Here is a 19,860-nt window from a genome sequence, read left to right on the forward strand (position 1 = left end):
CTTCTCCTGATCCAAGCTGATGAGGCAGGTATCCACACCCCTGTCCTGTACATAGGCAATCGTATCCCTGAGCAGCGCCAGGCTGTCAGAGATCTTCCTGCCTGGCACAGAGCAGGTCTGGTCAGGGTGAATCACCAATTCCAGAGCGGATTTGACCCGATTGGCGATGACCTTGGACAGAATCTTATAGTCCACATTCAACAGTGAAATGGGTCGCCAATTTCTAATTTCCTCCCTTTCCCCCTTGTGCTTGTAGATGAGGGTGATGATGCCTTTCCTCATGGATTCTGACATACTACCGGCCAGGAGCATTCTCTCGTACACTCCTAGCAGGTCTGGCCCGATCAAGTCCCACAGAGCCCAATACAACTCCGCCGGCAAGCCGTCGCTTCCGGGGGTTTTATTCTTCTCGAAGGACTCGAGGGCCTTAGTCAGTTCGTCAGGAGTTAGCGGTTTGTCCAGGCTCTCCCGCGTGCTGTGGTCTAAGACCTCCGTGATAGAGGACAGGAAGGACTGGGAGGCCGTGCTGTCCGTGGGCTTCACGTCATACAATCCGGCATAAAAGGATTTGCTGATCCTCAGAATGTCGGACCGTGATGACTTTACTGAGCCGTCTTCTTCCTTCAGGCTGCTGATCACAGAGCGCTCTCTGTGTACCTTTTGGAAGAAGAAACGTGAGCACGTCTCATCCTGCTCCACGGAGCGGACTCTGGAACGGAAGATGATCTTGGAGGCCTCCGAGGCAAAGTGCGAGGCTTGCTGGCCCTTCACCTCTTGGAGCTCCTCCTTGACATCGACCCCCATCGACTGCAGCCGCAGCAGATTCTGCATCTTTTTCTGGAGTCGGGACATTTCCCTCTGTTCCTTTCTAGCTTTCTGGGTGCCTTTGAGGATGAAAAACCTCTTGATGCTTCCCTTGGTCACTTCCCACCAGTGTGTCAGGGACTCAAAGAGGGGTTTCACGGTTCTCCAACCTTTGTAATCCCTCTTGAGCTCCTCAATGTTCTCTGGGGTCAGCAGTTGCACATTTAGCTTCCATGCCCCCCTGCCCACCCTCAGGTCTTCCTCCAAGTGGCAGTCCGCCAGTAGGAGGCAGTGGTCAGAGAAGAACACCGGCTTGACCTCGGTGGATCTGACTGTGAATGCACGGGACACAAACAGGAAGCCTATCCTGGAACGAATGGACCCGTCTGGCCGCGACCAGGTGTATCTACGCTGCGCTCCGTCTGCAGGGTTGCTGAAGACGTCGTGCAGCTTGGCATCCTTAACTGTTTCCATCAGGGATCTGGACGTAGCGTCCAATCTGCTGCCGGCCCTGCCGGCGAGTGTTGGGTGAGAGTGCGTGTTTTTTGTGTGTAGCTGCTGCGGGTGAGTGAGTGAGAGAGAGAGAGAGAGAGAGAGAGAAAGAAAGAAAGTTGGATTTTGGAACATGTACATGTTGAGAAGTAAAGAAAGCAGATGTTTGTAAGAAAACTATTTTTAGCATTGAAAATCCCCTGGAAAGGGGAGGGTGCACCGTTCCCAGAGATACTGCAATACCGGGTCGATGCGTGGAGTGGACGGAGCAAGCCCCTATTCCATCTCCCTGCTCCAAAAATCAATTTAATATATGGTCCCCAGATAAGGGACGTATCAGATATTAAACTGATAAGAACAGATTTTTTTTTTTTTTGTAAAAATATACTTTATTCATAAAATATCTTCAATCACATTCCAAACCATTTCAAAAACAACATTACAAGGGTACAATCCAGGTTAAACTTTTACAAAATGTATCACCAGGTGCATCAGTACAAACAATATTACAATCATTTACAGCCTTTCATTTTGATCTGTACAGCCCGAGGGGCTCTAAACAGTTCCCAGTCTCTCGGTGCGCTGTGGTAGAAAGGTCGTAGACAGCGACCCTTCCCCATTGCGCCTTTGCGGCAGCTGCCCCAAGCTTTAGTGCGTCCCTCAGCACGTAGTCCTGGACTTTGGATTGTGCCAGTCCGCAACAATCGGTCGGGGACAACTCTTTGTGCTGGAAGACCAACAAGTTTCGGGCAGACCAAAGCGCCTCTTTCACTGAGTTGATGATCCTCCAGCTGCAGTTGATGTTTGTCTCGGTGTGTGTCCCTGGGAACAGCCCGTAGAGCACACAGTCCTGTCTCACAGAGCTGCTCGGGATGAACCTCGACAGCAACCACTGCATCTCTCTCCAGACTTTCTTTGCAAAGGCACAATCCACAAGGTGAACAACGGTCTCATCCCCACCACAGCCACCTCGAGGGCAACGTGCAGAGGAGGTGAGCTTCCTGGCGTGTAGGAAGGATCTGACGGGGAGGGCCTTTCTCACCACCAGCCAAGCTACGTCTTGGTGCTTGTTGGAAAGTTCTGGCGATGAGGCATTCTGCCAAATGACTTTGACAGTCTGCTCGGGGAACCATCCCACAGGGTCCACCCTCTCCTTATCCCTCAGGGCCTCTAGGACGTTACGTGCTGACCACTGCCTGATGGACTTGTGGTCAAAGGTGTTTTTCTGCATCAATTTTTCCACCAGGGACAGGTGGTACGGCGCGGTCCAACTACTTGGAGCGTTCCGCGGCAGCGTGGCCAGACCCATCCTTCGCAACACCGGGGACAGGTAGAACCTCAGCACGTAGTGACACTTGGTGTTTGCGTACTGAGGGTCTACGCACCGCTTGATGCAGCCGCACACAAAGGTGGCCATCAGGATGAGGGCGATGTTGGGCACGTTTTTTCCCCCTTTATCTAGAGGCTTGTACATCGCGTCCCTGCGGACACGATCCATTTTCGACCTCCAGATAAAGCGGAAGATGGCTCGAGTGATCGCCGTCGCGCAGGAGTCTGGAATGGGCCAGACCTGCGCCACGTACAGCAACAGCGAGAGTACCTCACACCTGATGACCAGGTTCTTACCCGCAATGGAGAGGGAGCGTCGCTCCCACATGCCCAGTTTCCTCTTCACCATAGCCACTCGCTCCTTCCAGTTTCTAACGCATGCCCCGGTCCCTCCGAACCATATCCCCAGCACCCTCAGGCCGTCAGCCCTGACAGTGAAGGGGACAAAGGATCGGTCAGCCCAGTTCCCAAAGAACATGGCCTCGCTCTTCCCACGATTTACCTGGGCTCCCGAGGCCAGTTCGAACTGGTCGCAGATGTGCATCAGTCTGCGCACCGACAGCGGATCCGAGCAGAAGACGGCGACGTCGTCCATGTACAGGGAGGCATTTACCTGAGTGCCTCCACTGCCTGGGATCGTCACTCCTCTTATGCCCGGATCCTTCCTGATGGACTCGGCAAAGGGTTCTATGCAACACACGAAAAGGACAGGCGAGAGAGGACAGCCCTGCCTGACTCCAGATTTAATCGGAAAGCTATCTGTTTCCCACCCAATGATTGACACTGCGCTACTGATGTTAATGTAGAGCAGTTGGATCCAATATCGAATTCCCTCCCCAAAGCCCATTTTGGAGAGCACATCCCCCATGTAGGTGTGCGATATTCTGTCAAAGGCCTTCTCCTGATCCAAGCTGATGAGGCAGGTATCCACACCCCTGTCCTGTACATAGGCAATCGTATCCCTGAGCAGCGCCAGGCTGTCAGAGATCTTCCTGCCTGGCACAGAGCAGGTCTGGTCAGGGTGAATCACCAATTCCAGAGCGGATTTGACCCGGTTGGCGATGACCTTGGACAGAATCTTATAGTCCGCATTCAACAGTGAAATGGGTCGCCAATTTCTAATTTCCTCCCTTTCCCCCTTGTGCTTGTAGATGAGGGTGATGATGCCTTTCCTCATGGATTCTGACATACTACCGGCCAGGAGCATACTCTCGTACACTCCTAGCAGGTCTGGCCCGATCAAGTCCCACAGAGCCCAATACAACTCCGCCGGCAAGCCGTCGCTTCCGGGGGTTTTACTCTTCTCGAAGGACTCGAGGGCCTTAGTCAGTTCGTCAGGAGTTAGCGGTTTGTCCAGGCTCTCTCGCGTACTGTGGTCTAAGACCTCCGTGATAGAGGACAGGAAGGACTGGGAGGCCGTGCTGTCCGTGGGCTTCACGTCATACAGTCCGCCATAAAAGGATTTGCTGATCCTCAGAATGTCGGACCGTGATGACTTTACTGAGCCGTCTTCTTCCTTCAGGCTGCTGATCACAGAGCGCTCTCTGTGTACCTTTTGGAAGAAGAATCGTGAGCACGTCTCATCCTGCTCCACGGAGCGGACTCTGGAATGGAAGATGATCTTGGAGGCCTCCGAGGCAAAGTGCGAGGCTTGCTGGCCCTTCACCTCTTGGAGCTCCTCCTTGACATCGACCCCAATCGACTGCAGCCGCAGCAGATTCTGCATCTTTTTCTGGAGTCGGGACATTTCCCTCTGTTCCTTTCTAGCTTTCTGGGTGCTTTTGAGGATGAAAAACCTCTTGATGCTTCCCTTGATCGCTTCCCACCAGTGTGTCAGGGACTCAAAGAGGGGTTTCACGGTTCTCCAACCTTTGTAATCCCTCTTGAGCTCCTCAATGTTCTCTGGGGTCAGCAGTTGCACATTTAGCTTCCATGCCCCCCTGCCCACCCTCAGGTCTTCCTCCAAGTGGCAGTCCGCCAGTAGGAGGCAGTGGTCAGAGAAGAACACCGGCTTGACCTCGGTGGATCTGACTGTGAATGCACGGGACACAAACAGGAAGTCTATCCTGGAACGAATGGACCCGTCTGGCCGCGACCAGGTGTATCTACGCTGCGCTCCGTCTGCAGGGTTGCTGAAGACGTCGTGCAGCTTGGCATCCTTAACTGTTTCCATCAGGGATCTGGACGTAGCGTCCAATCTGCTTCCGGCCCTGCCGGCGAGTGTTGGGTGAGAGTGCGTGTTTTTTGTGTGTAGCTGCTGCGGGTGAGTGAGTGAGAGAGAGAGAGAGAGAGAGAGAGAGAGAAAGAAAGAAAGTTGGATTTTGGAACATGTACATGTTGAGAAGTAAAGAAAGCAGATGTTTGTAAGAAAACTATTTTTAGCATTGAAAATCCCCTGGAAAGGGGAGGGTGCACCGTTCCCAGAGATACTGCAATACCGGGTCGATGCGTGGAGTGGACGGAGCAAGCCCCTATTCCATCTCCCTGCTCCAAAAATCAATTTAATATATGGTCCCCAGATAAGGGACGTATCAGATATTAAACTGATAAGAACAGATTTTTTTTTTTTTTTTTTGTAAAAATATACTTTATTCATAAAATATCTTCAATCACATTCCAAACCATTTCAAAAACAACATTACAAGGGTACAATCCAGGTTAAACTTTTACAAAATGTATCACCAGGTGCATCAGTACAAACAATATTACAATCATTTACAGCCTTTCATTTTGATCTGTACAGCCCGAGGGGCTCTAAACAGTTCCCAGTCTCTCGGTGCGCTGTGGTAGAAAGGTCTTAGACAGCGACCCTTCCCCATTGCGCCTTTGCGGCAGCTGCCCCAAGCTTTAGTGCGTCCCTCAGCACGTAGTCCTGGACTTTGGATTGTGCCAGTCCGCAACAATCGGTCGGGGACAACTCTTTGTGCTGGAAGACCAACAAGTTTCGGGCAGACCAAAGCGCCTCGTTCACCGAGTTGATGATCCTCCAGCTGCAGTTGATGTTTGTCTCGGTGTGTGTCCCTGGGAACAGCCCGTAGAGCACAGAGTCCTGTGTCACAGAACTGCTCGGGATGAACCTCGACAGCAACCACTGCATCTCTCTCCAGACTTTCTTTGCAAAGGCACAATCCACAAGGAGGTGGACAACGGTCTCTTCCCCACCACAGCCACCTCGAGGGCAACGTGCAGAGGGGGTGAGCTTCCTGGCGTGTAGGAAGGATCTGACGGGGAGGGCCTTTCTCACCACCAGCCAAGCTACGTCTTGGTGCTTGTTGGAAAGTTCTGGCGATGAGGCATTCTGCCAAATGACTTTGACAGTCTGCTCGGGGAACCATCCCACAGGGTCCACCCTCTCCTTATCCCTCAGGGCCTCTAGGACGTTACGTGCTGACCACTGCCTGATGGACTTGTGGTCAAAGGTGTTTTTCTGCATCAATTTTTCCACCAGGGACAGGTGGTACGGCACGGTCCAACTACTTGGAGCGTTCCGCGGCAGCGTGGCCAGACCCATCCTTCGCAACACCGGGGACAGGTAGAACCTCAGCACGTAGTGACACTTGGTGTTTGCGTACTGAGGGTCTACGCACCGCTTGATGCAGCCGCACACAAAGGTGGCCAAGAGTATGAGGGCGATGTTGGGCACGTTTTTTCCCCCTTTATCTAGAGGCTTGTACATCGCGTCCCTGCGGACACGATCCATTTTCGACCTCCAGATAAAGCGGAAGATGGCTCGAGTTATCGCCGTCGCGCAGGAGTCTGGAATGGGCCAGACCTGCGCCACGTACAGCAACAGCGAGAGTACCTCGCACCTGATGACCAGGTTCTTACCCGCAATGGAGAGGGAGCGTCGATCCCACATGCCCAGTTTCCTCTTCACCATAGCCACTCGCTCCTTCCAGTTTCTAACGCATGCCCCGGTCCCTCCGAACCATATCCCCAGCACCTTCAGGCCGTCAGCCCTGACAGTGAAGGGGACAAAGGATCGGTCAGCCCAGTTCCCAAAGAACATGGCCTCGCTCTTCCCACGATTTACCTTGGCTCCCGAGGCCAGTTCGAACTGGTCGCAGATGTGCATCAGTCTGCGCACCGACAGCGGATCCGAGCAGAAGACGGCGACGTCGTCCATGTACAGGGAGGCTTTTACCTGAGTGCCTCCACTGCCTGGGATCGTCACTCCTCTTATGCCCGGATCCTTCCTGATGGACTCGGCAAAGGGTTCTATGCAACACACGAAAAGGACAGGCGAGAGAGGACAGCCCTGCCTGACTCCAGATTTAATGGGAAAGCTATCTGTTTCCCACCCATTGATTGAGACTGCGCTACTGATGTTAGTGTAGAGCAGTTGGATCCAATTTCGAATTCCCTCCCCAAACCCCATTTTGGAGAGCACATCCCCCATGTAGGTGTGCGATATTCTGTCAAAGGCCTTCTCCTGATCCAAGCTGATGAGGCAGGTATCCACACCCCTGTCCTGTACATAGGCAATCGTATCCCTGAGCAGCGCCAGGCTGTCAGAGATCTTCCTGCCTGGCACAGAGCAGGTCTGGTCAGGGTGAATCACCAATTCCAGAGCGGATTTGACCCGGTTGGCGATGACCTTGGACAGAATCTTATAGTCCGCATTCAACAGTGAAATGGGTCGCCAATTTCTAATTTCCTCCCTTTCCCCCTTGTGCTTGTAGATGAGGGTGATGATGCCTTTCCTCATGGATTCTGACATACTACCGGCCAGGAGCATACTCTCGTACACTCCTAGCAGGTCTGGCCCGATCAAGTCCCACAGAGCCCAATACAACTCCGCCGGCAAGCCGTCGCTTCCGGGGGTTTTACTCTTCTCGAAGGACTCGAGGGCCTTAGTCAGTTCGTCAGGAGTTAGCGGTTTGTCCAGGCTCTCTCGCGTACTGTGGTCTAAGACCTCCGTGATAGAGGACAGGAAGGACTGGGAGGCCGTGCTGTCCGTGGGCTTCACGTCATACAGTCCGGCATAAAAGGATTTGCTGATCCTCAGAATGTCGGACCGTGATGACTTTACTGAGCCGTCTTCTTCCTTCAGGCTGCTGATCACAGAGCGCTCTCTGTGTACCTTTTGGAAGAAGAAACGTGAGCACGTCTCATCCTGCTCCACGGAGCGGACTCTGGAACGGAAGATGATCTTGGAGGCCTCCGAGGCAAAGTGCGAGGCTTGCTGGCCCTTCACCTCTTGGAGCTCCTCCTTGACATCGACCCCCATCGACTGCAGCCGCAGCAGATTCTGCATCTTTTTCTGGAGTCGGGACATTTCCCTCTGTTCCTTTCTAGCTTTCTGGGTGCCTTTGAGGATGAAAAACCTCTTGATGCTTCCCTTGATCGCTTCCCACCAGTGTGTCAGGGACTCAAAGAGGGGTTTCACAGTTCTCCAACCTTTGTAATCCCTCTTGAGCTCCTCAATGTTCTCTGGGGTCAGCAGTTGCACATTTAGCTTCCATGCCCCCCTGCCCACCCTCAGGTCTTCCTCCAAGTGGCAGTCCGCCAGTAGGAGGCAGTGGTCAGAGAAGAACACCGGCTTGACGTCGGTGGATCTGACTGTGAATGCACGGGACACAAACAGGAAGTCTATCCTGGAACGAATGGACCCGTCTGGCCGCGACCAGGTGTATCTACGCTGCGCTCCGTCTGCAGGGTTGCTGAAGACGTCGTGCAGCTTGGCATCCTTAACTGTTTCCATCAGGGATCTGCTGCCGGCCCTGCCGGCGAGTGTTGGGTGAGAGTGCGTGTTTTTTGTGTGTAGCTGCTGCGGGTGAGTGAGTGAGAGAGAGAGAGAGAGAGAGAGAGAAAGAAAGAAAGTTGGATTTTGGAACATGTACATGTTGAGAAGTAAAGAAAGCAGATGTTTGTAAGAAAACTATTTTTAGCATTGAAAATCCCCTGGAAAGGGGAGGGTGCACCGTTCCCAGAGATACTGCAATACCGGGTCGATGCGTGGAGTGGACGGAGCAAGCCCCTATTCCATCTCCCTGCTCCAAAAATCAATTTAATATATGGTCCCCAGATAAGGGACGTATCAGATATTAAACTGATAAGAACAGATTTTTTTTTTTTGTAAAAATATACTTTATTCATAAATTATCTTCAATCACATTCAAAACCATTTCAAACACAACATTACAAGGGTACAATCCAGGTTAAACTTTTACAAAATGTATCACCAGGTGCATCAGTACAAACAATATTACAATCATTTACAGCCTTTCATTTTGATCTGTACAGCCCGAGGGGCTCTAAACAGTTCCCAGTCTCTCGGTGCGCTGTGGTAGAAAGGTCGTAGACAGCGACCCTTCCCCATTGCGCCTTTGCGGCAGCTGCCCCAAGCTTTAGTGCGTCCCTCAGCACGTAGTCCTGGACTTTGGATTGTGCCAGTCCGCAACAATCGGTCGGGGACAACTCTTTGTGCTGGAAGACCAACAAGTTTCGGGCAGACCAAAGCGCCTCTTTCACTGAGTTGATGATCCTCCAGCTGCAGTTGATGTTTGTCTCGGTGTGTGTCCCTGGGAACAGCCCGTAGAGCACAGAGTCCTGTCTCACAGAGCTGCTCGGGATGAACCTCGACAGCAACCACTGCATCTCTCTCCAGACTTTCTTTGCAAAGGCACAATCCACAAGGAGGTGAACAACGGTCTCTTCCCCACCACAGCCACCTCGAGGGCAACGTGCAGAGGAGGTGAGCTTCCTGGCGTGTAGGAAGGATCTGACGGGGAGGGCCTTTCTCACCACCAGCCAAGCTACGTCTTGGTGCTTGTTGGAAAGTTCTGGCGATGAGGCATTCTGCTAAATGACTTTGACAGTCTGCTCGGGGAACCATCCCACAGGATCCACCCTCTCCTTTTCCCGCAGGGCCTCTAAGACGTTACGTGCCGACCACTGCCTGGTGGACTTGTGGTCAGAGGTGTTTCTCTGCATAAATTTTTCCACCAGGGACAGGTGGTACGGCACGGTCCAACTACTTGGAGCGTTCCGCGGCAGCGTGGCCAGACCCATCCTTCGCAACACCGGGGACAGGTAGAACCTCAGCACGTAGTGACACTTGATGTTTGCGTACTGAGGGTCTACGCACCGCTTGATGCAGCCACACACAAAGGTGGCCATCAGTGTGAGGGCGATGTTGGGCATGTTTTTCCCCCCTTTATCTAGAGGCTTGTACATCGCGTCCCTGCGGACACGATCCACTTTCGACCTCCAGATAAAGCGGAAGATGGTTCGAGTGATCGCCATCGCGCAGGAGTCTGGAATGGGCCAGACGTGCGCCACGTACAGCAACAGCGAGAGTGCCTCACACCTGATGACCAGGTTCTTACCCGCAATGGAGAGGGTGCATCGCTCCCACATGCCCACTTTTCTTTCCACCATAGACACTCGCTCCTTCCAGTTTCTAACACATGTCCCGGTCCCTCCGAACCCTATCCCCAGCACCTTCAGGCCATCAGCCCTGACGGTGAAGGGGACAAAGGATCGGTCAGCCCAGTTCCCGAAGAACATGGCCTTGTCTGAACATATCAACGGACAGGCCTCCTGGGGAGCAGATTGAAAGACCTCCCAACATGCCAGGGGTGGAGTCTGCAAACTGCTCGTTCAGGGTATACCTGGCTAGGAACCCAATCCGAAGACCGCCTCCAGAGTGCGGAGCTAGTCCCCACTCTGGCTTAATGTGTGTGTGTTCCCTCTGTCTCAATCTGCTTTATAACTTTTTGACTTGTTTGTATTTGAATGTTGCTGAGTTGCAACTGAGAGTGAATCATTGGCTCTTGTGCTATTTTGTTTGAAAATGATCTTTGCTTTCTGTTTTAATGAAATTAATTTTCTCCCCCACCCCTCAAGGAATTTTTATTTTGAAACTTGCAATCTGAAGATCCAGATCGGGACAAGGACTCTTCCTCTTCAGGAGCTTCCTCCAGAGGGGACGGACTGAGACCTTCTCCAAGGCTGCGCCCCATGGGCCCACGTGAGTTTGTGTCGGTTTCTTACCCTGAGATTTCATTTCCTCTCCGGGACCCTGGTTTTCGGTGGCTCCGGTTAACCAGTTCCTGTTGGACTGCAGGCCTGGAGTTTCAAAAAGATAATCCTGGGGTTAAAGTAGCCCGGCCTTGCAATCTAAAACTTACATGTTAGCCTCTGGTGCGTGAGGAACAGGAGCCCCACAAGAGGAAATGAAAAGTCCTAATGTGAAGCTGCCTAAAATCTTGTTATAATTCAGGGATAATGCGTGTATTTTGGGCTGTGCGATCATTCTGACGGTTAAACGGGATTGCCGGTGGTCATTTTACTGAGGGTTTAGATTTCTATCTGCCTTTCTCCAGTTTTCTTTCTGTTTATTTCTTCGCTTTGCGCTATTTAAGTCTTCAAGGAATAATCACAGGTGAATTGATGGACCCACAGCAGGGGAAGTGAGCTGCAGAAGGGGCAGGGAAAGACTTTACACATGGGGAGAGGGGGCAGGAGTTTCAGAAGGTAGGAGTGACAGAGGGGGCTGATCAAGGGGGAGGGAGGCTGCTGTTCGTTTCGGAGGGGGGTAATTAGAATGAACATGGGGACAGGGTGCTTGTTCATGTTTGAAGTAGTGAGGGGTCGCTGCTACATGTTTTAAATGGTGAATGCATATGAGTTAATAGCTGACTGATATGAGTTTGTATTTACACAAAAGTCCAGAGAGGTAGGGGGTGGAGGGCGCTGCTGGGAGTCGGGGGACTGTTGTGATGGTGGGTTGGGAGTTACATGGGGGTTTGAGAGAGATTTTTGAGTGGGCAAATGTGGGGTTAAAAATGGCGCGAGTAATTTGGTGGCGACAAAACAAATGGTCGGGCGAAAATGACGTGACAGAAAAAGATGCAGAATCTGCTCCGGCTGCGGTCGATGGGGGTCGATGTCAAGGAGGAGCTCCAAGAGGTGAAGGGCCAGCAAGCCTCGCACTTTGCCTCGGAGGCCTCCAAGATCATCTTCCGTTCCAGAGTCCGCTCCGTGGAGCAGGATGAGACGTGCTCACGTTTCTTCTTCCAAAAGGTACACAGAGAGCGCTCTGTGATCAGCAGCCTGAAGGAAGAAGACGGCTCAGCAAAGTCATCACGGTCGGACATTTTGAGGATCAGCAAATCCTTTTATGCCGGATTGTATGACGTGAAGCCCACGGACAGCACGGCCTCCCAGTCCTTCCTGTCCTCTATCACGGAGGTCTTGGACCACAGTACGCGGGAGAGCCTGGACAAACCGCTAACTCCTGATGAACTGACTAAGGCCCTTGAGTCCATGGAGAAGAGTAAAACTCCCGGAAGCGACGGCTTGCCGGCGGAGTTGTATTCGGCTCTGTGGGACTTGATCGGCCCAGACCTGCTAGGAGTGTACGAGAGTATGCTCCTGGCCGGTAGTATGTCAGAATCCATGAGGAAAGGCATCATCACCCTCATCTACAAGCACAAGGGGGGAAGGGAGGAAATTAGAAATTGGCGACCCATTTCACTGTTGAATGTGGACTATAAGATTCTGTCCAAGGTCATCGCCAATCGGGTCAAATCCGCTCTGGAATTGGTGATTCACCCTGACCAGACCTGCTCTGTGCCAGGCAGGAAGATCTCTGACAGCCTGGCACTGCTCAGGGATACGATTGCCTATGTACAGGACAGGGGTGTGGATACCTGCCTCATCAGCTGGGATCAGGAGAAGGCCTTTGACAGAATATCGCACACCTACATGGGGGATGTGCTCTCCAAAATTGGGTTTGGGGAGGGAATTCGAAATTGGATCCAACTGCTCTACACTAACATCAGTAGCGCAGTCTCAATCAATGGGTGGGAAACAGATAGCTTTCCGATTAAATCTGGAGTCAGGCAGGGCTGTCCTCTCTCGCCTGTTCTTTTCGTGTGTTGCATAGAACCCTTTGCCGAGTCCATCAGGAAGGATCCGGGCATAAGAGGAGTGACGATCCCAGGCAGTGGAGGCACTCAGGTAAAAGCCTCCCTGTACATGGACGACGTCGCCGTCTTCTGTTCGGATCCGCTGTCGGTGCGCAGACTGATCCACATCTGCGACCAGTTCGAACTGGCCTCGGGAGCCAAGGTAAATCGTGGGAAGAGCGAGGCCATGTTCTTTGGGAACTGGGCTGACCGATCCTTTGTCCCCTTCACTGTCAGGGCTGACGGCCTGAAGGTGCTGGGGATATGGTTCGGAGGGACCAGGGCATGCGTTAGAAACTGGAAGGAGCGAGTGGCTATGGTGAAAAGGAAACTGGGCATGTGGGAGCGACGCTCCCTCTCCTTTGCGGGTAAGAACCTGGTCATCAGGTGCGAGGCACTCTCGCTGTTGCTGTACGTGGCGCAGGTCTGGCCCATTCCAGACTCCTGTGCGATGGCGATCACTCGAGCCATCTTCCGCTTTATCTGGAGGTCGAAAATGGATCGTGTCCGCAGGGACGCGATGTACAAGCCTCTAGATAAAGGGGGAAAAAACGTGCCCAACGTCGCCCTCATACTGATGGCCACCTTTGTGTGTGGCTGCATCAAGCGGTGCGTAGACCCTCAGTACGCAAACACCAAGTGTCACTACGTGCTGAGGTTCTACCTGTCCCCGGTGTTGCGAAGGATGGGTCTGGCCACGCTGCCGCGGAACGCTCCAAGTAGTTGGACCGTGCCGTACCACCTGTCCCTGGTGGAAAGATTTATGCAGAAAAACACCTTTGACCACAAGTCCATCAGGCAGTGGTCAGCACGTAACGTCCTAGAGGCCCTGAGGAAAAAGGAGAGGGTGGACCCTGTGGGATGGTTCCCCGAGCAGACTGTCAAAGTCATTTGGCAGAATTCCTCATCGGCAGAACTTTCCAACAAGCACCAAGACGTGGCATGGGTGGTGGTAAGAAAGGCCGTCCCCGTCAGATCCTTCCTACACGCCAGGAAGCTCACCCCCTCTGCACGTTGCCCTCGAGGTGGCTGTGGTGGGGAAGAGACCGTTGTTCACCTCCTTGTGGATTGTGTCTTTGCAAAGAAGGTCTGGAGAGAGATGCAGTGGTTTCTGTCGAGGTTCATCCCGAGCAGTTCTGTGACACAGGACTCTGTGCTCTACGGGCTGTTCCCAGGGACACACACCGAGACAAACATCGACTGCAGCTGGAGGATCATCAACTCGGTGAAAGAGGCGCTTTGGTCTGCCCGAAACTTGTTGGTCTTCCAGCACAAAGAGTTGTCCCCGACCGATTGTTGCGGACTGGCACAATCCAAAGTCCAGGACTACGTGCTGAGGGACGCACTAAAGCTTGGGGCAGCTGCCGCAAAGGCGCAATGGGGAAGGGTCGCTGTCTAAGACCTTTCTACCACAGCGCACCGAGAGACTGGGAACTGTTTAGAGCCCCTCGGGCTGTACAGATCAAAATGAAAGGCTGTAAATGATTGTAATATTGTTTGTACTGATGCACCTGCTGATACATTTTGTAAAAGTTTAACCTGGATTGTACCCTTGTAATGTTGTTTTTGAAATGGTTTGGAATGTGATTGAAGATATTTTATGAATAAAGTATATTTTTACAAAAAAAAAAAAATCTGTTCTTATCAGTTTAATATCTGATACGTCCCTTATCTGGGGACCATATATTAAATTGATTTTTGGAGCAGGGAGATGGAATAGGGGCTTGCTCCGTCCACTCCACGCATCGACCCGGTATTGCAGTATCTCTGGGAACGGTGCACCCTCCCCTTTCCAGGGGATTTTCAATGCTAAAAATAGTTTTCTTACAAACATCTGCTTTCTTTACTTCTCAACATGTACATGTTCCAAAATCCAACTTTCCTTCTTTCTCTCTCTCTCTCTCTCTCTCTCTCACTCACTCACCCGCAGCATCTACACACAAAAAACACGCACTCTCACCCAACACTCGCCGGCAGGGCCGGAAGCAGATTGGACGCTACGTCCAGATCCCTGATGGAAACAGTTAAGGATGCCAAGCTGCACGACGTCTTCAGCAACCCTGCAGACGGAGCGCAGCGTAGATACACCTGGTCGCGGCCAGACGGGTCCATTCGTTCCAGGATAGACTTCCTGTTTGTGTCCCGTGCATTCACAGTCAGATCCACCGAGGTCAAGCCGGTGTTCTTCTCTGACCACTGCCTCCTACTGGCGGACTGCCACTTGGAGAAGGACCTGAGGGTGGGCAGGGGGACATGGAAGCTAAATGTGCAACTGCTGACCCCAGAGAACATTGAGGAGCTCAAGAGGGATTACAAAGGTTGGAGAACCGTGAAACCCCTCTTTGAGTCCCTGACACACTGGTGGGAAGTGATCAAGGGAAGCATCAAGAGGTTTTTCATCCGCAAAGGCACCTAGAAAGCTAGAAAGGAACAGAGGGAAATGTCCCGACTCCAGAAAAAGATGCAGAATCTGCTCCGGCTGCAGTCGATGGGGGTCGATGTCAAGGAGGAGCTCCAAGAGGTGAAGGGCCAGCAAGCCTCGCACTTTGCCTCGGAGGCCTCCAAGATCATCTTCCGTTCCAGGGTCCGCTCCGTGGAGCAGGATGAGACGTGCTCACGTTTCTTCTTCCAAAAGGTACACAGAGAGCGCTCTGTGATCAGCAGCCTGAAGGAAGAAGACGGCTCAGTAAAGTCATCACGGTCCGACATTCTGAGGATCAGCAAATCCTTTTATGCCGGATTGTATGACGTGAAGCCCACGGACAGCACGGCCTCCCAGTCCTTCCTGTCCTCTATCACGGAGGTCTTAGACCACAGTACGCGGGAGAGCCTGGACAAACCGCTAACTCCTGACGAACTGACTAAGGCCCTCGAGTCCTTCGAGAAGAATAAAACCCCCGGAAGCGACGGCTTGCCGGCGGAGTTGTATTCGGCTCTGTGGGACTTGATCGGCCCAGACCTGCTAGGGGTGTACGAGAGTATGCTCCTGGCCGGTAGTATGTCAGAATCCATGAGGAAAGGCATCATCACCCTCATCTACAAGCACAAGGGGGAAAGGGAGGAAATTAGAAATTGGCGACCCATTTCACTGTTGAATATGGACTATAAGATTCTGTCCAAGGTCATCGCCAATCGGGTCAAATCCGCTCTGGAATTGGTGATTCACCCTGACCAGACCTGCTCTGTGCCAGGCAGGAAGATCTCTGACAGCCTGGCGCTGCTCAGGGATACGATTGCCTATGTACAGGACAGGGGTGTGGATACCTGCCTCATCAGCTTGGATCAGGAGAAGGCCTTTGACAGAATATCGCACACCTACATGGGGGATGTGCTCTCCAAAATGGGCTTTGGGGAGGGAATTCGAAATTGGATCCAACTGCTCTACACTAACATCAGTAGCGCAGTCTCAATCAACGGGTGGGAAACAGATAGCTTCCCGATCAAATCTGGAGTCAGGCAGGGCTGTCCTCTCTCGCCTGTCCTTTTCGTGTGTTGCATAGAACCCTTTGCCGAGTCCATCAGGAAGGATCCGGGCATAAGAGGAGTGACGATCCCAGGCAGTGGAGGCACTCAGGTAAAAGCCTCCCTGTACATGGACGACGTCGCCGTCTTCTGCTCGGATCCGCTGTCGGTGCGCAGACTGATGCACATCTGCGACCAGTTCGAACTGGCCTCGGGAGCCAAGGTAAATCGTGGGAAGAGCGAGGCCATGTTCTTTGGGAACTGGGCTGACCGATCCTTTGTCCCCTTCACTGTCAGGGCTGACGGCCTGAAGGTGCTGGGGATATGGTTCGGAGGGACCGGGGCATGCGTTAGAAACTGGAAGGAGCGAGTGGCTATGGTGAAGAGGAAACTGGGCATGTGGGAGCGACGCTCCCTCTCCATTGCGGGTAAGAACCTGGTCATCAGGTGTGAGGTACTCTCGCTGTTGCTGTACGTGGCGCAGGTCTGGCCCATTCCAGACTCCTGCGCGACGGCGATCACTCGAGCCATCTTCCGCTTTATCTGGAGGTCGAAAATGGATCGTGTCCGCAGGGACGCGATGTACAAGCCTCTAGATAAAGGGGGAAAAAACGTGCCCAACATCGCCCTCATCCTGATGGCCACCTTTGTGTGCGGCTGCATCAAGCGGTGCGTAGACCCTCACTACGCAAACACCAAGTGTCACTACGTGCTGAGGTTCTACCTGTCCCCGGTGTTGCGAAGGATGGGTCTGGCCACGCTGCCGCGGAACGCTCCAAGTAGTTGGCCCGTGCCGTACCACCCGTCCCTGGTGGAAAAATGTATGCAGAGAAACACCTTTGACCACAAGTCCATCAGGCAGTGGTCGGCACATATCGTCTTAGAGGCCCTGCGGGAAAAATAAAGGGAGAATCCTGTCGGATGGTTCCCCAGCAGACTGTGAAAGTCATTTGGCAAAATGCCTCATCGCCAGAACTTTCCAACAAGCACCAAGACGTAGCTTGGCTGGTGGTGAGAAACGCCCTCCCGGTCAGATCCTTCCTACACGCCAGGAGTCTCACCCCCTCTGCATGTTGCCCTCGAGGTGGCTGTGTTGGGCACGAGACCGTTGTTCACCTCCTTATGGATTGTGCCTTTGCAAAGAAGGTCTGGAGAGAGATGCAGTGGTTTCTGTCGAGGTTCATCCCGATCAGTTCTGTGACACAGGACTCTGTGCTCTACTGGCTGTTCCCAGGGACACACACCGAGAGGAACATCAACTGCAGCTGGAGGATCATCAACTCGGTGAAAGACGCGCTTTGGTCTGCCCGAAACTTGTTGGTCTTCCAGCGCAAAGAGTTGTCCCCGACTGAGTGTTGCAGACTGGCACATTCCAAAGTCCAGGACTACGTGCTGAGGGACGCACTAAAGCTTGGGGCAGCCGCCGCAAAGGCACAATGGGGAAGGGTCGCTGTCTAAGACCTTTTGTGCTACAGCGCACCGAGAGACTGGGAACTGTTTAGAGCCCCTCGGGCTGTACAGCTCAAAATGAAAGGCTGTAAATGATTGTAATATTGTTTGTACTGATGCACCTGGTGATACATTTTGTAAAAGTTTAACCTGGATTGTACCCTTGTAATGCTGTTTTTGAAATGGTTTGGAATGTGATTGAAGATATTTTATGAATAAAGTATATTTTTGCAAAAAAAATCTCTCTCCAGACCTTCTTTGCAAAGGCACAATCCACAAGGATGTGAACAACGATCTTGTCCCCACCACAGCCACCTCGAGGGCAACATGCAGAGGGGGTGAGACTCCAGGCGTGTTGCGGATTCCCTCCCCAAATCCCATTTTGGAGAGCACATCCACCATGTTTGTCCAGACTCTCCCATGTACTGTTATCAAAGCCCTTTGTAATGGTGGACAGGAAGGACTGGGACTCCGTACTGTCTGTGGGCATCACATCATACAATCCGACATAAAAGGATTTGCTGATCCTCAAAATGTCGGACTGCGATGACTTTACTGAGCTGTCTTCTCCCTTCAGGCTGCTGATCACAGAGCTCTCTCTGTGTACCTTTTGGAAGAAGAAACGTGAGCACGTCTCATCCTGCTCCACGGAGCGGACTCTGGACCGGAAGATCATCTTGAGAGGCCTCCGAGGCAAAGAGCGAGGCTTGCTGGCTCTTCACCTCTTGGAGTTCCTCCTTGATATCGACCCCCATCGACTGCAGCCGGAGCAGGTTTTTCTGGATAAAAGCAAAAAACTGCGGACGCTGGATATCCAAAACTAAAACAAAAAGACCGGAAAAACTCAGCAGTTCTGGCAGCATCTGCGGAGAGGGACACAGTTAACGTTTCAAGTCCGAATGACCCTTCAACAGAGAAGTTCTGTTGACGGGTCATTCGGACTCGAAACATTAACTGTGTCCCTCTCCGCAGATGCTGTCAGACCTGCTGTGTTTTTCCAGGTATTTTTGTTTTTGTTCAGGTTTTTCTGGAGACGGGAAACGTTCCCCCAGCCTCTCCCTCTCTCTCTTGCCTTCTGAATACCTTTGAGGGTGAAAACCTCTTCATGTTACTAACAAAAACACATGAACATATGAATTAGCAACAGGAGTCGGCCTCTCAGCCTTTCAAGCCCACTTCGCCACTCAATAAGCTCCCGGCTGATCTGATCGTAACCTCATTTCCACATTACCCCCTACCCTCGATAACCTTTCACCCACTTACTTCTCAATAATTAAAAATATTCAACGATTCTGCTTCCATCGCCTGTTGAGGAAGAGAATTCCAAAGTTTCACGACTCTCTGAGAGAAAAGAATTTCCCCTCACCTCTGTCTTAAACAGTGGCCCCAAATACAAGATTCTCCCACAAGAGGAAACATCCTCTCCACATCCACCCTCTCAAGGCCCCTCAGCTTCTTGTATGTTTTAATCAAGTCGCCCCTTACTCTTCTGAACTACAGCAGATACAGGCCTAGCCTGTCCAATCCTTCCTCATAAGGCAATCCGCCCAATCCAGGTACTAGCTGGGTAAACCGTATCTGAATGGCTTCCAACGCATTGACATTCTTCCTCAAATAAGGAGACCAATAGTGTACACAGTGCTCCAGATGGGGTCACACCAATGCCCTGAATAACTGAAGCATCAGCTCTCTACTTTTCTATTCAACAGTGAGGCCCGAGTGCGCAGGCGCAACTGTTGCTGACGCCTTTCCAGTCAGCGGAAGGAGTTACAGTATTTTCAGTGGTAGCAATAGAATCAACATCAGTGCTGCCTCTATTAAATAGCTCAAGGAACGCTGCTTATGGAAAACAAAGAAAAGATTGCTTTCTATTATTCTGCCTGATTGCGTTGGTTTATTTTAGATTTTACTTTTCTGATTGTGCAATTTAATTAACGGTAATTAATGTTCAGTTCAGGGATCTGTCACCTGCAACATTAAATGACATTTGATTTTGTGTTATTGGCCTGAGTTTGCTTCATTTGTTCTGCAGGTGCAGCGTAGGCCAATGTTTAATGATGCACAGAAATATCGCGAGAGTGCGCGGTGACGTTGGGACGCTCGGCTGATGTCAACATGTGTCATTTCAGGCTCGAGTGAATGGGACACGCGCCCGCCCACCAAGCGAAAAATTCTGCCCATTGAGTTCAGTCTTTAGCCTCATTTGGGCAGTGAAAGAAGTTGTTTTGGACAATGGAGCCCCAAATACTGGAAAACCGTTCAAACAAAAGCACCATTCACTTGCAAATACACTCTCTCTCTCTCTCTCTCTCCCTCACTCCACTGCAGCTTTTACCTCACAACATTTTAAACCAGTTCTCTGCTGCCGCTGCTGATACCGCTCTTAAAAGTACAGCAAGCTCCCAGC

At 51.9% G+C, this 19,860-nt stretch overlaps 4 pseudogenes; 1 reads left to right on the forward strand and 3 right to left on the reverse strand.

The window, feature by feature from the left end:
* Nucleotides 1–1,505: 1,505 nt before the first annotated feature.
* On the reverse strand, nt 1,506–1,682 carry LOC144674625 (U2 spliceosomal RNA; annotated as a pseudogene).
* Nucleotides 1,683–5,029: 3,347 nt separating this feature from the next.
* LOC144674614 (U2 spliceosomal RNA) lies at nt 5,030–5,210 on the reverse strand (annotated as a pseudogene).
* A 3,328-nt stretch (nt 5,211–8,538) lies between these two features.
* On the reverse strand, nt 8,539–8,713 carry LOC144674615 (U2 spliceosomal RNA; annotated as a pseudogene).
* Nucleotides 8,714–14,153: 5,440 nt separating this feature from the next.
* Nucleotides 14,154–14,329, forward strand: LOC144674613 (U2 spliceosomal RNA; annotated as a pseudogene).
* The last annotated feature ends 5,531 nt before the right edge of the window (nt 14,330–19,860 follow it).

Source organism: Cetorhinus maximus, unplaced genomic scaffold (genome assembly GCF_964194155.1).
Source record: "Cetorhinus maximus unplaced genomic scaffold, sCetMax3.hap1.1 HAP1_SCAFFOLD_727, whole genome shotgun sequence".
Lineage (NCBI taxonomy): Eukaryota > Metazoa > Chordata > Chondrichthyes > Lamniformes > Cetorhinidae > Cetorhinus > Cetorhinus maximus.